This window comes from Phyllobates terribilis, unplaced genomic scaffold, assembly GCF_046119375.1.
Source record: "Phyllobates terribilis strain yellow unplaced genomic scaffold, ASM4611937v1 Scaffold_4__5_contigs__length_816908805, whole genome shotgun sequence".
Lineage (NCBI taxonomy): Eukaryota > Metazoa > Chordata > Amphibia > Anura > Dendrobatidae > Phyllobates > Phyllobates terribilis.
In genome coordinates, this window is record NW_027362764.1 from 451,312,960 (window position 1) to 451,330,365 (window position 17,406).

Sequence of the window (17,406 nt, forward strand, 5' to 3'; positions counted from 1 at the left end):
ACCCTATGTGGTGCCTTCCTATCGGGTGTAGCGAGGGGCTGCGCCACTTAAAATGGCACAGCCTCCTGTTTCTAGCTGAGGGTCGTTTCCTGCCTCCACTAGTTTCGGGGACCGGTCTCCCCCTTTGGCCTGACCCCTCCACGCAGGTGGATTCGGGCGTGCGGTGGCAACTCGCCCGTCCGCACCCCTGGGATCCCTTCGTTCCTCATTCCAGGAGCCTTCTCCGCTCCTCTTCCTTCCTTCTCCCTCTTCCAGGCCTGGGCCTCTGTTACTAGGCCCACCTCCGGAGCAGAGCTCATGCAGAGCCCCTGCTCCCTGCCACTTCTGCTCAGACTTCTCTGCACTGAACTAAGATGGTGCCCACCTTTTATACTCCCTTCTCAATGCACCCAGGAACTGCTTCCTCCCTGCTCCTGCACTACAGGGTTCCCCTTCCTCAGTGTTCCCTCCCCCCACTCCAGCCAGGGACAGGGACTGTCGTGCCCATCTCAGGGGCATATTGGTCGCCTTGCCCCACGGCAATGTGGTGTAATGCATGCAGGTGTCGGGTCCTGATCCACACTACATCCTTACCTGAGAGTGAGATATCACACCTCTGGGTGAGGTGCAATACCTCTGTAGCAACCGAGCCCTCAGGGTGCTACAGTTCCATTTATCTTCAGCCTAGGTGACGTATTGCGATACAGGGCCGTGATTTTGGCTATAAAAGGGTCCCCTAGACCCCTACCCCAAGCTTTTTAAGAGAATCATATATGGCGTGCCAGGAGACTCTATGGAATGCTTTCTCAGCATCCAACGAGAGTATCTAATTACAAATTTTTAACTGCATCTAGCCCAGGAAATACTTTGTGCCTAGTAGCAGTGTCTGCTAGTCAGCGGATTATCCCGGCTGTTAAGCAAGCTACACCACCTGTAGTTTGGACACTTAATTTTTTCAAAGGAAATGCTTCGGGACCACGGGATACTCAGTGAAGAGCATCAGGAGGCACCCCAAGGCATAGGGGCTGGGACTGGAAGTAGGATGCCTTGCGGTGGACAGCCGAGCTCGATCCTTATAAAAGCTTTTTAACTGCAGCAGCTTTAGTGGACGCTACTGGAGCTGGAATTACGCGGCTGCTGGCATGAGACTTGCCCCCCAATAGATCCTTGTAAATGGATTTAAAGTGTATTCATTCAAATTAGAGAGACAATTTAAATTAAAAAGCTTAGAGCTGCCTCCACCACAGGGGGGCTCGCTCGACCCACCAGCGGACAGGCACCAGTATTGGGAGAGGGGGGCTGGCCGTCAGCGTTCACCGCGGCTCTGGCACAAACCCGGCGACACGGAGGTGGCACGGGCAGGAGCGGACTGAACGTGTCGGCTTCTCACTTTTTGGATTTTAGAAGGGCATGACATGCCTATATCTGTGTCTCCCCCTCCTTTTACTCCTCCACCTCTTTTCTTTTCGCATGACTATATGTACTTGTCACTTTTCCATGTGTTAGTTGTGTCTTCTGAGCAGTTTGTCAGCTTTTGGACACCTTTGAAGGTGTTTTCTATGTGTTTCTATGTGTTTTTGTTTGCCTGCCATTGGTTTTAACGGTGTTCGAAGGTGTTCGACGAACAGTTCAACGAACAGTTCGGCGAACACACGGGTGTTCGACGAACCGAACCGAACTCGAACACTACGGGGGTGGCTCAACACTATTTACCAGTTCTTGAAAGACTGCAGGTGCGTTGCAGAGTTCAAAGGGCATCACGCGGTACTCGTAATGGCCATCCCGAGTGTTGAATTCTGTCTTCCACTCGTCACCCTGGCGAATCCGGATCAGATTATACGTACCACAGAGATCGAGCTTGGTGAAGATCTTTGTGCTTTTGAAGCGATCAAACAACTCGGGGATAAGAGGCAGAGGATGCTTGTTTTTGATAGTAATTTGATTTAGACCCCCTGTCAATACAAGGGCAAAGAGAGCTGTCCTTCTTCTTGACGAAGAAGAATCCTGCTCCATCCGGAGAGGTGGATTTCTGGATAAATCCCCTAGCAAGACTCTCTTTAATGTACTCGGACATGGCATGGGTCTCGGCCATTGACAGGGGGTAGATTCGACCACGGGGAGGCGACGCACCAGGAATGAGGTCGATGGGACAGTCATACGGCCTATGAGGAGGTAGAGTCTCAGCCTCCTTCTTGCCAAAGACATCAGCGTAAGGGCAGTAGAGTTCCGGCAAACCGGATAGATTAGCTGGAGTGAATGGAGGTCGGGCAGGATGGACAGGAACCAAGCAGGTCTTGTGACACTCCTGGCTCCAGCGGAGAACCTCTCCCAAACTCCAATTCAAGACTGGCTCATGCCTCTGAAGCCAAGCAAGTCCTAGCAGCAAAGGATGAGGCATGATAATTGCCACTTTAGCCCGGTCAGAGGCAAACTGGAGAGCCAGGAGCTCAAAGTGCAGAGTATACTGCTTAATGAAATGCCGACATAGAGCGGGATCACCGCCAAAGCGTGGAGGAGCAGAAAGTCGGGGTCCAATGCTTGGTGCCACACATTCCACTGGGTTGCGGTGCTGCCGGAGCAGTTACCGCTTCTGTAGAGACAGGTGCAGCTGGGGTAGAGAGGGCATCCAGGTGGGTGTGTACAGTCCGCAGGAAAGACAGGATTGTATCCTGTTGTGATCGTTGGCGGGAGACCTCTTGGTAAAGGTCAGAGGCTGAAGAAGCCTGGGAGCCACCGGATTCCATTGCCTGTGCAAACCTTTACGGTACCGGGTGGTGGAACCACTGTGCAGTGGTACAAGGAGGGACTGGAGGGGCGTAACTAGGGGCCTCACACAGACCAGCCATGGCTATACTGCGGCTTAGTCGACTCCGTGAACCATGGAAGGACCGGCGAGGTGGACCAGGTGCTACTCCAGGACCGAACTTGTGAGAGCAGGTGACTCCCATAGGACTTGTGAAAGGTGACGACTGGTATGGCAGATAGGCACGGTTGGAAGGCAGGAACGGCTGGCAGACAGGTAGGCGGACACGGCTGGAAGTCAGGCTGGCGGGCACGGGTGATAGACAGGCTGCCGGGCACGGCTGATAGACAGGCCTGCAGGCACGGCTGGATTGACAGTCTGGTGAGCACGGCTTGATAGCACAAGGACCTGAGAGTTGGAGAGAGTGTTTAGAAAACACACTACTACATTGCACAGGCACCTCCATTTTGGAGGAGGTGCCTTAAATAGCAGATGCCCTCAGGCCTTTGGCCTGGGACATTTTAGGATGGCGCGCACAGCCCCTTTAAGGAGCAGGGAGCGAGTGCGCGCCCCCTAAGCACAATGCCTGGAGATCTTCATGCGGTATGCGTACCCCATATTATGGTTTTCTGGATCAATAAATTCGACTAGTGGCAATAACAGGTCTGTTTTTTATGGGCATACCATTTTGTTCAGTCTCCAGTCTAGTGTCAGAGAAAGTGAATAGCGTGATAGGTTTATTTGTCATAAAAAAAGCGGACACAGATATCTGCTACAAGCATGGAATGTTAGGTTTGTCAAAATGAATGAGACATCGATAAATGCAGACATTAATGCACCGTCAGCTGATGCCTTTGACTAAATCGGCTATACCATCTGTCTGCCTGCCTGACTGCCCGTTGACTATTGTCTTCACTATTTTGCAGGCTACCAAGGCTGATGGACCACACTCTGCTGTGAGACTACTCCTATCCCATAATGGCATCTACAGGTATATTGTAATAAACTTCAAGCATCTCCTTGCCTATCCCATTTTAACTTCCAAATGTTCTGCTGCTATATCCACTGCACAGCCTCACTAGCCATACCCCTCTAGGCTTCCCACTGCTTTTCATAGTGCTTGACTGTACTACTGCTGTCGTGGTTGCCATTGCTAGCCCTGAGCTTGATAAAAAAATCTTTGTAACTGCCTAATCATTTTGTGATTGGCAAACCAGTTGGGTACCCTAAAATAGGGATATGTTTTTTCACTTCTAGTTGAGAGGACATTGCTTCTTCACATTTAAAACAGTGCAGTACACCTGTATTAAACTCTAGGCAACGCATTTCTGACCTACACGATCCTTAGTCTGTGCCTGAGTGAAGCATGGAAAACTGCCAGGTGATATGCAATTGTCAATTAATTAGCTGACAAATGAGTGTAAAATAAATAAAGGATAAGGGTATTAACACATACATAAAGAAATAAATGTAAATAAAACAAAACTAATACAAGGGAATTAACTAGTAATGAATAGAGATGAGTGGTGTTCGACTCGAACTGTTCGCCAATCTCAAGTTCGAGCTGTTTTGGGCGGTGTTCGAGCCGTTCGGCGAACACGAACAATTTGAAAAAAATTCGGCTGTTCGAGGTTATGTTCGATAACTGTTCGTGCACCAAAATCATAACTGGATTTTTTCTCAGTAATGCTGAAAATTAATGTTAATACGCAGTTTGAGTGTACAGCGGGGTGGGGGGAGGGGCAGGGGATGGATCTCTGCAGAAATAATGAAGATCTCTTTTTTTTTTCTCTTTCCCGCATTTACAGTGGGGAGGTGCAATCTGTCAGCCTATCAGCAGCGCACACACGGAGCGAAGTGTTTTTTTTCACACAAGTAAGGGCATGTGTCATTGGCAGTGTATGTCACATGTCCTTGCCCTATAAGACCCAGTCATTTTCCCCGTCGCCACCATTTTCTCACTGCTACAGCTGCGTGTTAGACGGCACCGCTGTTGCTGTGTGCACTATACTTTGTTAATTTCAAGCCAATTTTCGCACAAATCTACAGATAGCTTGGGAGTAGGGAATAGTTGTGATTGCAGTCCTTTTAAGGACTAGGTTACATCATTTCCTATGACTTTTATCAGGCAGGTCTGTGCTCTTAAATAGATAGGTTGGGAGTAAAGACTAATTGTAATTGCCGTCCTTTTCAGGACTAAGTTACATCAGTTCCTATCACTTTTTGCCAGGAAGGTCTGTGCCAGTGCTGTGCAAGTTTTTTTTCACAGCATTTGGCTAAATCTAGCAAAGCAAATCCTTTTTGTCCTCTTGCAGTGTGTGTTATTCAGTGGAGTAGCCTATCTGTGTTGCAAGCTACACCACCTGTGTATAGAGTACAATTTTTTTTACTGCACCTAGTGAAGTAAAACCTTTTGGGAATAGCATCATTCTATTAGTCCATCTATACTAACCTCCACCAGGTTGCAAATTCAATCTAATTTTTTTCTGCATCTAGCTCTGAAAAAATATTTGGGCTTGTAGCAGTGTGTGGGACTTGTTCTATTAGTCCATCTATACTAACCTCCACCAGGTTGCAAATTCAATATAATTTTTATCTGAATCTAGCTCTGAAAAAATATTTGGGCTTCGGCATGTAGCAGTGTGTGAGACTTGTTCTATTAGTCCATCTATACTAACCTCCACCAGGTTGCAAATTCAATATAATTTTTATCTGCATCTAGCTCTGAAAAAATATTTGGGCTTCGGCTTGTAGCAGTGTGTGGGACTTGTTCTATCAGTCCATCTATACTAACCTTCACCAGGTTGAAAATTCAATATAATTTTTATCTGCATCTAGCTCTGAAAAAAAATTTGGGCTTCGGCTTGTAGCAGTGTGTGGGACTTATTCTATTAGTCCATCTATACTAACCTCCACCAGGTTGCAAATTCAATATAATTTTTGTCTGCATCTAGCTCTGAAAAAATATTTGGGCTTCGGCTTGTAGCAGTGTGTGGCACTTGTTGTATTAGTCCATCTATACTAACCTCCACCAGGTTGAAAATTCAATATCATTTTTATCTGCATCTAGCTCTGAAAAAATATTTGGGCTTCGGATTGTAGCAGTGTGTCGGACTTGTTCTATTAGTCCATCTATACTAACCTCCACCAGGTTGAAAATTCAATATAATTTTTTCTGCTTCTAGCTCTGAAAAAATATTTGGGCTTCGGCTTGTAGCAGTGTGTGGGACTTGTTCTATTAGTCCATCTATACTAACCTCCCCCAGGTTGCAAATTCAATATAATTTTTATCTGCATCTAGCTCTGAAAAAATATTTGGGCTTCGGCTTGTAGCAGTGTGTGGGACTTGTTCTATTAGTCCATCTATACTAACCTCCACCAGGTTGCAAATTCAATATAATTTTTATCTGCATCTAGCTCTGAAAAAATATTTGGGCTTCGGCTTGTAGCAGTGTGTGGGACTTGTTCTATTAGTCCATCTATACTAACCTCCACCAGGTTGCAAATTCAAAACAATTTTTAGCTTCATCTAGCCCGGAAAATAATTTTGGGCTTAGTAGCAGTGTGTGATACTCAATGTATTAGGCCATCTATACCAAGCTCCACCAGCTTTGAAATTAATAATAATTTTTAGCTGCATCTTGCCTGTAAACTAATATTGGGCATATTAGCAGTGTGTTGTACTCAGTGTATTAGGCCATCTATACCAAGCTCCACCAGCTTTGAAATTAATAATAATTTTTAGCTGCATCTAGCCTGAAAATTTTTTTTCTTCCCAATAGTGGTAGCATTAGAAATATGGGACGCGCTCCTGACTAACAAAAATATATGCTTCATAATGAAAAACACCAGCCTAGCGCACTGCATTAATAAGATGGCATCATCGTCTCTCCTGTTTACGCCGGCTAGCATTCCTGTGCCTAAGACACAATGCATGGGTCCGCGCTAGCCACGATGCTGAGGGGTCTAAAGCTGCTGCTAATGCTCTATCACAATTCAATTGGCAGATTTTCACAGAGCTCCTCCCCAACGCCCACCCATCGGGCAACAGTTGCCCACCCTCCCTATGGGATCTAGTGGTGAATAGTTGATGCCATTAATCAGAGCGTCAGTTATCCCGTCAACGTGGCAAGCATACGGTAAGGCATGGAAATAGTGGACACGACTAGTAGCAGGCAGATGGGTTGACCAATGTGAACAAGCCAGATTACAAGTCACCATAGAATTTCTCCACAAGCTAATCATGAGGGGCATATCAGGGTCGTCAGCGCAGCGGTGTCTGACCGGAGTAGCATTTCACTTCCAACTACTGAATTGGGGAGATGTGACAAAGAGATTCATCAGCAGACAATCCATAAAAGGGTGGAAAAGGGGTCAGCCAAGTCAGGAGTGTAGACGTCCTGTCCCGTGTCACTAAAGCTGATTTCTCACATCATATCCCTAACACCATTAACATAACACTCACAATTTGAAGCAACACTACTATCTACTGCATTTGCGATCGCCTTCTTCGGGGCACTATGCATAAGCGAATTAGTCCCTCAATCCAAAATTACCACCAGTGGAGGCTTATTACACCAGGACGTAGTTATAGCCAATAATGCAATACGTCTACGCATACGCCAATTGAAAATGGTTCCAGTGGGCAGGGGCACTTGGGTACTTCTACAACCCACAAACGGTACACTGAGTCGGGTAACAATAGTAAAAACATATATAACCATCAGATTACAAAGTAATTTCTTCCTATCACACATTGATGGAACGCCATTATCAAGATACCAGTTCCAAGCTATATTTAATAAATGCATAACATCGGCAGGGAACCACCCCAAAGATTACGGGACACACTCATTCCGCATAGGCGCGGCCATGGAAGCAGCAAGAGCAGGACTGTCAGAAACGGAAGTACAGAGGATAGGGAGATGGCGATCCACGTGTTTGGCGAGATACATAAGACCGGACTTGTTATCCTAACGTGGTTTGTTTCTTTTACAGGTGACGAAAAGCCAGCAGTGTGAGTGATAGGTCCCTCGTATATATATTGGGCAGAATAAAGGGCGAAAGTCCGCCCAGGCGGGAGGAAATTAGAGTTTCCGTGGAAAATGACCTAGGTCATCACAAGAGCTCTTAACTAATGGCAATAATGAAACTAGACACTGAGCGCTTCAGAGAATTTTTCACAAAACTAATTATAGTATGGTCAGAGATTGTGCCGATAGCGGTATGGCAAGGTTTGCGAGACATCATGGCCATCGAACGGACAAGGCGGGTAATAAATATTCGGATGGCAAAATTTAGAAGAGACAGAGGCGGAGTAGTGATACAACACCGACAACTGGAAGGAGATAAAGCAGGCCTCATACGTACCGACGGTGTTCACTTAATGGATATTGGACTGGACATATTCTTGTCAGGACTCCAGGACGGAGTGGAAGAAGCGTTAAGAGTGATGGATGGGGGTCAGAGTCCTGCATACGAGAATGCAGGATCCTCCGTGGCCTGGAAATAGAAAGGACATGTTGGAGAGTTACACTTGTTGGCCAACTTGCCGGTGGGGAGACCCAGGGCATGCTGCAACAAGCTGAATTATTTTAGAAATAAAATGCCTTTCTAATGGAATGACTATAAAGAGTTAATAAAGCTGTGACCAATCCTCACCCATCCAGTTGTAAGAGTTACATTATTGTATTGTCAAGGAAAGGGGGGCGGTAGGGGGGCTGAGCGTCTGGGTTTGGTTGGGGGTCCCTACAGTCTGCCTAGGCTAGATGCATTTAAAAATTCTTATTAGATACACAGGCGGTGCAGCTTGCTTCGCAGCTGGGCTACTACGCCCAAGTATTGCCTAGGCTAGATGCAGTTAAAAATTCTACACTGTCTAGCAGACACTGAAGCTTTGGAGCAGACCTCTGAGTAAACAGCTCTTCAGACTCAACCATCTGTGTTACCCCAAGCCATAGTGTATGTAGTTTCTTACAGTTAAAAGCGGGGGGGGGGCGACCCAACCCACCTGGAATTGACGATGCCAACGTCACGTAAAACACAGCAAGGTAACTCCAAAAAGAGTCATCATTTTTTCCAAAAATTGTGGCACAGACACCACTTAAGTGGCATCAATTGCCCGAGAGTTGCTTAAAACAATTGGTGAGGTGATTTTACCAAATCCTCAAGCTTTTAGTCTCCCCAGGATGAAACAGGGGTAGAAAAGTCCTTGTGGATCCATGATTTGTTCATCTTTATGAACGTGAGTCTGTCTACATTCTCAGTTGACAGCCGCGTGCGCTTATCTGTCAGCACACCAACAGCAGCGCTGAACACACGTTCAGAGAGAACGCTGGCTGCAGGGCATGACAATATTTCCAAGGCGTGAGTGGCGAGCTCCAGCCATTTTTCCAGATTGGAAGCCCAAAATGAGCAAGGGTCCAGTGACACAGTCATAGCTTCGATGTTCACTTGGAGATACTCCTGTACCATCCTCTCTAGGCGTTGACTATGTGTCAGACTTCTTGTCTCCTGTGGCCTTGCAAAGTATGGTCTAAAAAAGTGGTGAAACGATTTCACAAAATTGCTGTTACCAGCAGATACTGTGTTTCTGTTACGGTTTGAGTGATGAAGACTCAATAGTCCCACGGTTTGCAAGTTAGAACTGTGAGATTCACTACGTGCACCACTGGTGTTTTCTGGAAAAGCACATGTAAGATTCAGCAACAGCCTCTGCTGATACTCCTGCATGCGTGCATCCCTTTCTATGGCAGGAATTATTTTTGCAAATTTAATTTAGTACCGGGGATCTAAGAGTGTGGCAACCCAGTAGTCGGGATTACTTCGAATTCTGACAATCCGAGCGTCATGTTTCAGGTACTGCAGCAAGAAGGCACTCATGTGTCTTGCGCATCCAGGAGGACCAAGTTCTTGTTGTGTTGGTAGCGAGGTAAGAATCATGCTTCCTTCCTCTGCCCTCTCCCCCCAACCTCGCACAACAGAAATGTGATCAAGGTCTCCCTCATCTGATGTGTCTTACATGTACATCGCCAGTTCGTCCTCCACTTCTTCCTCGGCTCCTGCACCTTCCTCAACAGTTTGGCTGCTACCATGCACCCTGGGTAATCTCTCTCCCCCACCCTCACATGCCTGCTGCCTTGGTGCTGCCGACCGTCTGGACCTTGGAGATGTTAGCCCTTCTGCATACAACTCCTCCTCCTCTACTTCCTCCACCTCCTCTTGTCCCACCACCTGACTCTGAATTCTGTTTAACGTGTGCTCCAGCATGTAAATCACCAGAATAGTCATGTTGATAATGGCATCGTCGTCAGCACTAAACATCTTCGTCGCCATTTCAAAACTGTGCAGAAGGGTGTGTGGCGCCCCTGAGTGTTCAGTCGCCACAGAGGTACTGCATCTCACCCAGAGGTGTGGTATCTCACCCTCAGGTAAGGAAGGAGTATGGCTCGGGACCCTAACACCTGCATCCAACACATACCCGCAGTGGGGGTAGGACGAGATTGCTCCTAAGGGAGTGCATAGTCCCATGTCCCTAGCTGGCGGGAGGTTCCTATGTAGTGGGTGTGGGTGGAGAAAGCAGCTAAGGGGAGCACATGACAGGGAGAGTATAAATATGAAGCCATTTTAGAAAGAGCAAGCCAGTCAGAGGAGGAGAAGTGACAGGAGCAGAGGCTCTGCATGAGCTCTGCTCCGGAGGCGGGCCTAGCCTTGGAGGCCCAGGACTGAAGGAGAGAAGAGAGGAGTGGGAGCAAGAAGGCTCCAGGAACCGAAGGGACCCTAGGGGTACAGGCCATGCAGAAGGCCACCCGTACGCCCGCTGCTACCAGGAGGTAAAGGTGTCAGGCCAGATAAGGGGAACCGGTCCCTCAACTAGCAGAGAAACAGCAAGGCTCAACTAGAAACCGGAGGCTGCAGCATTTCATGTACTGCAGGCCAAAGTCCACACCAGTCTCACTAAGAAGGTAGCCACATAGGACCCAGGGGACGGAACACACGTCGCCCGCCAAGGCCCGAGGATACCGGATAGAAGTGTCACTGGGTGTGAGGTGCAGGGAGAAGGCCAGAGAAAGGACACACAGAAGGGGGTCCTGCTAAGTACTCCGGAGCTATCGGGGGGTGGACTGAGCCCCTCACTGAGTACGCACAGCACGATGGGGGAGATTACTCTGGTACCTGTAATCTGGACTGCAACAACTGTGAGTAAAGATCTTGGGACTGCATCACACGGACTCTGTGTTCATTACTGACTCCCTGCACTACAACAACCATCATCCACCCACACTGCCCTGAAGCTACACTCTTCCTGTGGGGAATAATAATACCATTGCTGCAAAACCACCAGCTTCAGAGGACTGTTCCGCAGCGGCGGCCCCGTTTGCCGCACTCCACAGGTGGCGTAGTCGACATTATAAAACCAAAATATACAAATTACCCTTGGATTGACCGCCCTGGGTCACAAACGGGGTCGCCGCCACAGTGACTAAAACTCCCAGCGTCTACCGGTCCGGCTCCGGGTACCCCACGGCCCAGGGGGTGCGTCAACTTCATAGGTCCCTGATCTGAGACCACTCCTGCAGTGTGATTTGCCCCACCTCTGGATCTCGTTGGCCCTGGCTATATGTCAGACCGTACTGCACCAGGGCTTGTCGGTGCTGCCACAGTCGCTGCAACATGTGCAGATTTGAATTCCACTGTGTCAGCACATTGCATTTCAGCCGGTGAACTGACAGGCCCAACGACTTCTGTAGAGATGTAAGTCGTTGAGCTGCGAGATGCGAAAGGCGGAAGTGAGCACACAGCGACCGTGCCCTCTGCAGAAGGCCATCTAGTCCGTGATTGTGGGCTAAAAATTGCTGGACAACCAGGTTCAACATGTGAGCCATACAAGGCACTTGTGTGACATTTCCCCGACGAAGGGCCGCACCCAAGTTTGCAGCATTGTCGCACACGGCCAACCCTGGTTGCAGTTCCAGTGGAGACAACCATTCATGAAACTGGGTCTCCAGAGCTGACCACAACTTCTCAGCTTTGTGACTCACATTTCCCAGACATTTCAAAGTAAACACGGCCTGATGCCGTTGAGCCCTGCTGCCAGCATAGTAGGGAGGTATGCAGGATTCCTTCTGCGCAGTTAGAAAGCGGGTGGCATTACCAGACAGGTTTTGGGTGCAGGTGGAGGGCTGAGAGGAGGTTGAGGAGGCAGAAGCAGTGTAGGTACTTCTAGATAAAGAGGATTGACGTACAACTCGAGGGGATGGCAAGACTTGGACAGCAGCCCCTTGTCCTGCTGTAATCATAGTTAGCCAGTGCCCAGTAAGCGACATGTAACGCCCCTGTCCATGCCTACTCATCCAAGTGTCTGTGGTGAAATGCACCCTGTCACACACAGAGTTTCTCAAAGAAGCGGTGATGTTGTGTGCGACATGCTGGTGTAGCGCAGGCACACCTTTCTTTGAGAAGTAGTGCCGACTGGGCATCTGGTACTGGGGCACTGCGACGGACATAAGGTCTCGAAAATCCTCTGTGTACACCAGGCAGAAAGGCAGCATTTCTGTAGCCAAGAGCTTGCAGATGGTGAAATTCAACCTCTTTGCGTTCTCATGGCTAGGAGGAAATGGTCTTTTACTTGTCCACATCTGAGGGACCGAGGGCTGGCTGTTGTGTTTAGACGGGGTTGAGTAGGGTGTCCCCGGAAAACTTACCGGTCTGTGAGGAAGATGCAGGCAGAAAAGTTAGGTTGCCTTGATCCAAAGGTTGTGCTCTCGATGTCGGAGAGAGCTCAACACCAGCTGGTGTTTCCACTTCCAAATGAAATGGCCACTCACACTGGCTGTTGCGGGTATAGAGTTGTCAGGTCTGCGTCCAAGAACATGTGTGACTGCTGTCCCCCCAGTCACAGAGGATGAAGAGGCCGCGGATGCACAAGATGGGGCAGACGGTGGTTGGCCCGGCCCGCTAGGCCGCATTGTAGCACAGTGAGCTTCCCACTGCAACTTATGCTTCATATCCATGTGCCGGTTAATGCATGAAGTACTCAAACTATGGATTTTTTGGCCTCTACTTAGCTTTTGGTGACAAATGTTACAGATAACACAAGTTAGGTCATCCTTATCGATCTGAAAAAATGCCCAGGCTATGCAAGGCTTAGAGCCCATGCGACCTGAAGAGCCACTACGACTTGTGGTCAGAGGCAGAGTTGTGGTTGATGATGCAGTTGTTGACGTGCTTCCAGTACTCTGTCTCTGTCCAGGAAGGCACAACCTAACCTCCTCATCAATAGCATCTGTGACGCCCAGCTGCGCTTGGTATCACAGCTCCTAGAAGAGTGCATTGATATAATCTTCTACAAGAGGCCCCCATAAACATTCACATATCTCCACCTTCCACCTCAGACCAGCAGAGGGAGCCGGTTAGGGATATAAATAGGGAAGGTGGAGCAAGGCAGTTCAGTTCCTATGAAGAGTTCCTGCAGTAGAGAAGCCTAAGAGAGGTCAGCCTGCAGTGGAGCTCAGTCTAGTCTAGAGAACTCAGTTAATAGTTCAGCAGTGGAGCACGAGGCTCCTGTTAGCTAGATTCAGGGAGCCCAGTTAGAGCTTAAGGTGTGCCGGCCCCATAAGATCGGAGAAGAGCGGCAAGTTGCCGTTAGTGTGTATAGCCTAGTGAGGGCCTGAGTAGGCCAAAGGCGAGTGTAGAGTTGGTACATAGGTGGCAGAGGAGCTCAACCATCTCACCCCGATGCATTTACTGGACACCGGATCCGAGCTTACCGGGATCTCTGACCCAGTAATGCATAACCGGAATCCCTGGAGAACTACAAGTACCAGGATCGCTAAGGTGCTGATACATAATAGAGCCAGGAGACGCTTATGCCCCGCATACTGGGAGCGTGAACTCCAAGACAAGGCCCTACCACAAGGTCAGCCAGCGCAGGACAGAGACAAAGTTAGGCCTAGCTCCAGGCAGGTCAGAAACTTACTACGCAGAGCCATAAAACGGGAGGCCCTACACCCGCTCATTGGGGAGGATCCTGATATGCACCCTTCACCCTACAGTGCTCCGGGATGTGCCTGAATTTCCACCAGTAAAAGGTACTGAAGTGACTACCGTGTCCGTTCCCATTCTTGCTCTGACCCAGCTGGGTCTCGCCTGTCCTGCATTCCCCCTGCATATTCTTTTCTGAGGCCTAGCTCAACCTGTGGGGAGCTATACTATCGAGCTGCGTTATCACCAGCCTCAGTGGACTACTGCAGCACTGGTGCTTCTCACCAGATACCACAAGTGGCGTCACAAACTCTTATAAAATTAACAATTATCCACCCTTTTAAAGACTGACCCCAGGGTACGGGCCCGGGAGCAGACCACCGTGACATCCCAAAGGCAAGGCAAAGGCCCGGGTACCGAGTCATCCCCATCCCCTGGGCTATTCACATCCTCCTCCACCTCCTCTGCTGACCTCATCGACTCGCTGACTGTGGGTTGACAGTAAGTGGGATCTTCAACCTCGTCATCATCACCCTGTGTGTTTTCACACCCGTCGTTCTCAGAACCAACCTCTTCCTGCCCTGACCGAAAAGTCAAGTTGTCGCTCCAATCAGGTATTTGAGTCTCATCATCGTCTTCATCATTGTCTCCACCAACAGGAGTTACAGTTTTGAACGAGGGTCTACATTATGCTCAGAACCTTCTTCATCTGGTCCTGGATCCGACTCATAAAGATTCTGGGCATCAGTGCAGATCATTTCCTCATCTGGATTAACAGAAGCTCTGGAGCAGACCTCCGTTTCCCAGGCAATAGTATGAGTAAACAGCTGTGCAGACTCAACCATCTGTGTTACCCCATACTCAGACGGGCAGCTGGAGACTTGGGAGCTGTGAGGAAGCAAGTGCGATTGGGGTGACACCTTTGAGGACTGGAGTATTTGTGAAGCTGAAGTTGAGGTGGAGGAGAGCCCACTTGAAGGAGCACTTGATATACGTTGAAGCACCTACTGTTTTTGAGCATCATCTGGAATTTGTAGCGATGGGCGTGTCCGTAAGAAAGGGATCGTATCACATTGTCCACGAAAAGAAGTAGACATCTTTGTTTGGCTGGAAGATGGTCTTTCTTCTGCAGATGTTACTCCCCCCCACCACGGGGGGGCACGTCCCACCAGCGGACAGGCACCAGTATTGAGAGAAGGGGGCTGGCCATCAGGGTCCACTGCAGCTCTGGCACAAACCCGGCGACACGGAGGTCGCACGGGCAGCAACGGACTGGCCGTGTCGGCTTCGCGCTTTTTTGGTTTTAGAAGGGCATGACATGCCTATATCTGTGTCTCCCCCTCCTTTTACTCCTCCACCTCTTTTCTTTTCGCATGACTATATGTACTTGTCACTTTTCCATGTGTTAGTTGTGTGCCCCTTGGATATGACAAAAGGTGGATTAGTCCGAATGTATTGTGTTCCGTTTTTGGCACAACTCACAACGGGGATACCACTACGTCTTGTAAGGAAAGTGTTCTGAATGGAACCGCCATTCTACCAAAAGATATTTCTTTTTTTAATTTTCTTGTCACGACGTCTGTGTGTTGGTAGGCTGATTTTAGATTTTTACTCCAGCCTTTCTTGATTTTAGAAGGGCATGACATGCCTATATCTGTGTCTCCCCCTCCTTTTACTCCTCCACCTCTTTTCTTTTCGCATGACTATATGTACTTGTCACTTTTCCATGTGTTAGTTGTGTCTTCTGAGCAGTTTGTCAGCTTTTGGACACCTTTGAAAGTGTTTTCTATGTGTTTCTATTTGTTTTTGTTTGCCTGCCATTGGTTTTAACGGTGTTCGAAGGTGTTCGACGAACAGTTCGGCGAGCATACGGGTGTTCGACGAACCGAACCGAACTCGAACACTACGGGGGTGGCTCAACATTAGTAATGAATGAACTGTCTTGATTGTATTTGGTTGAAATGCTTTGAAACATTTGATGGATTAGGTACTTTAGAATCAACAGAATCTTTGATGTGTTCCAGCATTCTTTGTTTCAGATTTTTAGTTATACACCTGATAATAGATAAATTACATATGCCACACGACACACAATATATTATAATTAATTATATGGATTAACTTATAAACATTGTTATTAATAGAATTATAAGCCTCCATGGTTTTTATAGAATATTTTCAACATGAACATTTATGTGTTCCACATTTGTAAAAACCAGTACAATGAAGCCATGTGGCATTGTGGTTCTTATTTCTGATCATACTGGGAGACAAACATTGCCAAGTGTAGGGGCTCATCTCAATGAAAAACCTCATCCTTCTTAAATAATAGAATATTGTTTCTCATTTTGAGAGAGGATTGGAAGATATTTATTAATGTTCTTCCTGCTTAGTGTAAATTATTTACTGAAGGTAGGATCAAAAATGGACATGCTAGTATGTAAGGGAGAACATTTATTACACTGTGTGCAGAATTATTAGGCAAGTTGTATTTTAGAGGATTATTTTTATTATTGATCAACAACTATGTTCTCAATCAACCCAAAAGACACATAAATATGCAAGCTTAATATTTTTGGAAGATGGAGTGGTTTTTTTTTTAGATTTGACTATCTTAGGAGGATATCTGTTTGTGCAGGTAACTATTACTGTGCAGAATTATTAGACAACTTAATAAAAAACAAATATAATCCCATCTCACTTGTTTATTTTCACCAGGTAGACAAATATCAGTGCACAAAGTTTAGAAATGAACATTTCTGACATGCAAAAACAAAAACCCCAAAAATTAGTCATCAGTATAACCACCTTTCTTTATGATGACACTCAACAGCCTTCCAGCCATAGATTCTGTCAGTTGCTTGATCTGTTTTCGATCAACATTGCATACAGCAGCCACCACAGCCTCACAAACATTGTTCTGAGAGGTGTACTGTTTTCCCTACCTGTAGATCTCACATTTTATGATGGACCACAGGTTCTCTATGGGGTTCAGATCAGGTGAATAAGAGGGCCATGTCATTTTTTTTTTTACTTTTAGACCTTTACTGGCCAGCCACGCTGTGGAGTTGTTGGATGCATGTGATGGAGCATTGTCCTGCATGAAAATCATGCTTTTCTTGAACGATACTGACTTCTTCCTGTACCACTGCTTGAAGAAGTTGTCTTCCAGAAACTGGCAGTAGGTCTGGGAGTTGAGCTTCACTCCATCCTCAACCCGAAAAGGTCCCACAAGTTCATCTTTGATGATACCAGCCCATACCAGTACCCCACCTCCACCTTGCTGGCATCTGAGTCGGAGTTAACACCCCTCCTCATTACAGATATGCACATCACCAGATTTAATTAATTGGTAGTTGGCTCTCAGCCTATGCAGCTTGGAGTAGGACAACATGTATAAAAAGTATCATGTGATCAAAATACTCATTTGCCTAATAATTCTGCACACATTGTATATTGTAATAAATCCACTGTTTTTAATCACATTTTTTTGCATTTTTTAATGTCCATTCTGGATATTTTCTATCACATAATCTAGTGCAAATCGCAAACTTCTATTTCTTTTACAAAATGTCACTAATCACTAGTCACAAATTAATTCTCCAAATGAAATGCCCTTGATGGCATTACTAGAATGTCATAATTTAGCATTTCAAATTGTGTTTCTTGTGGTGTTTCTACAGTAAGTGCATGCATCTATT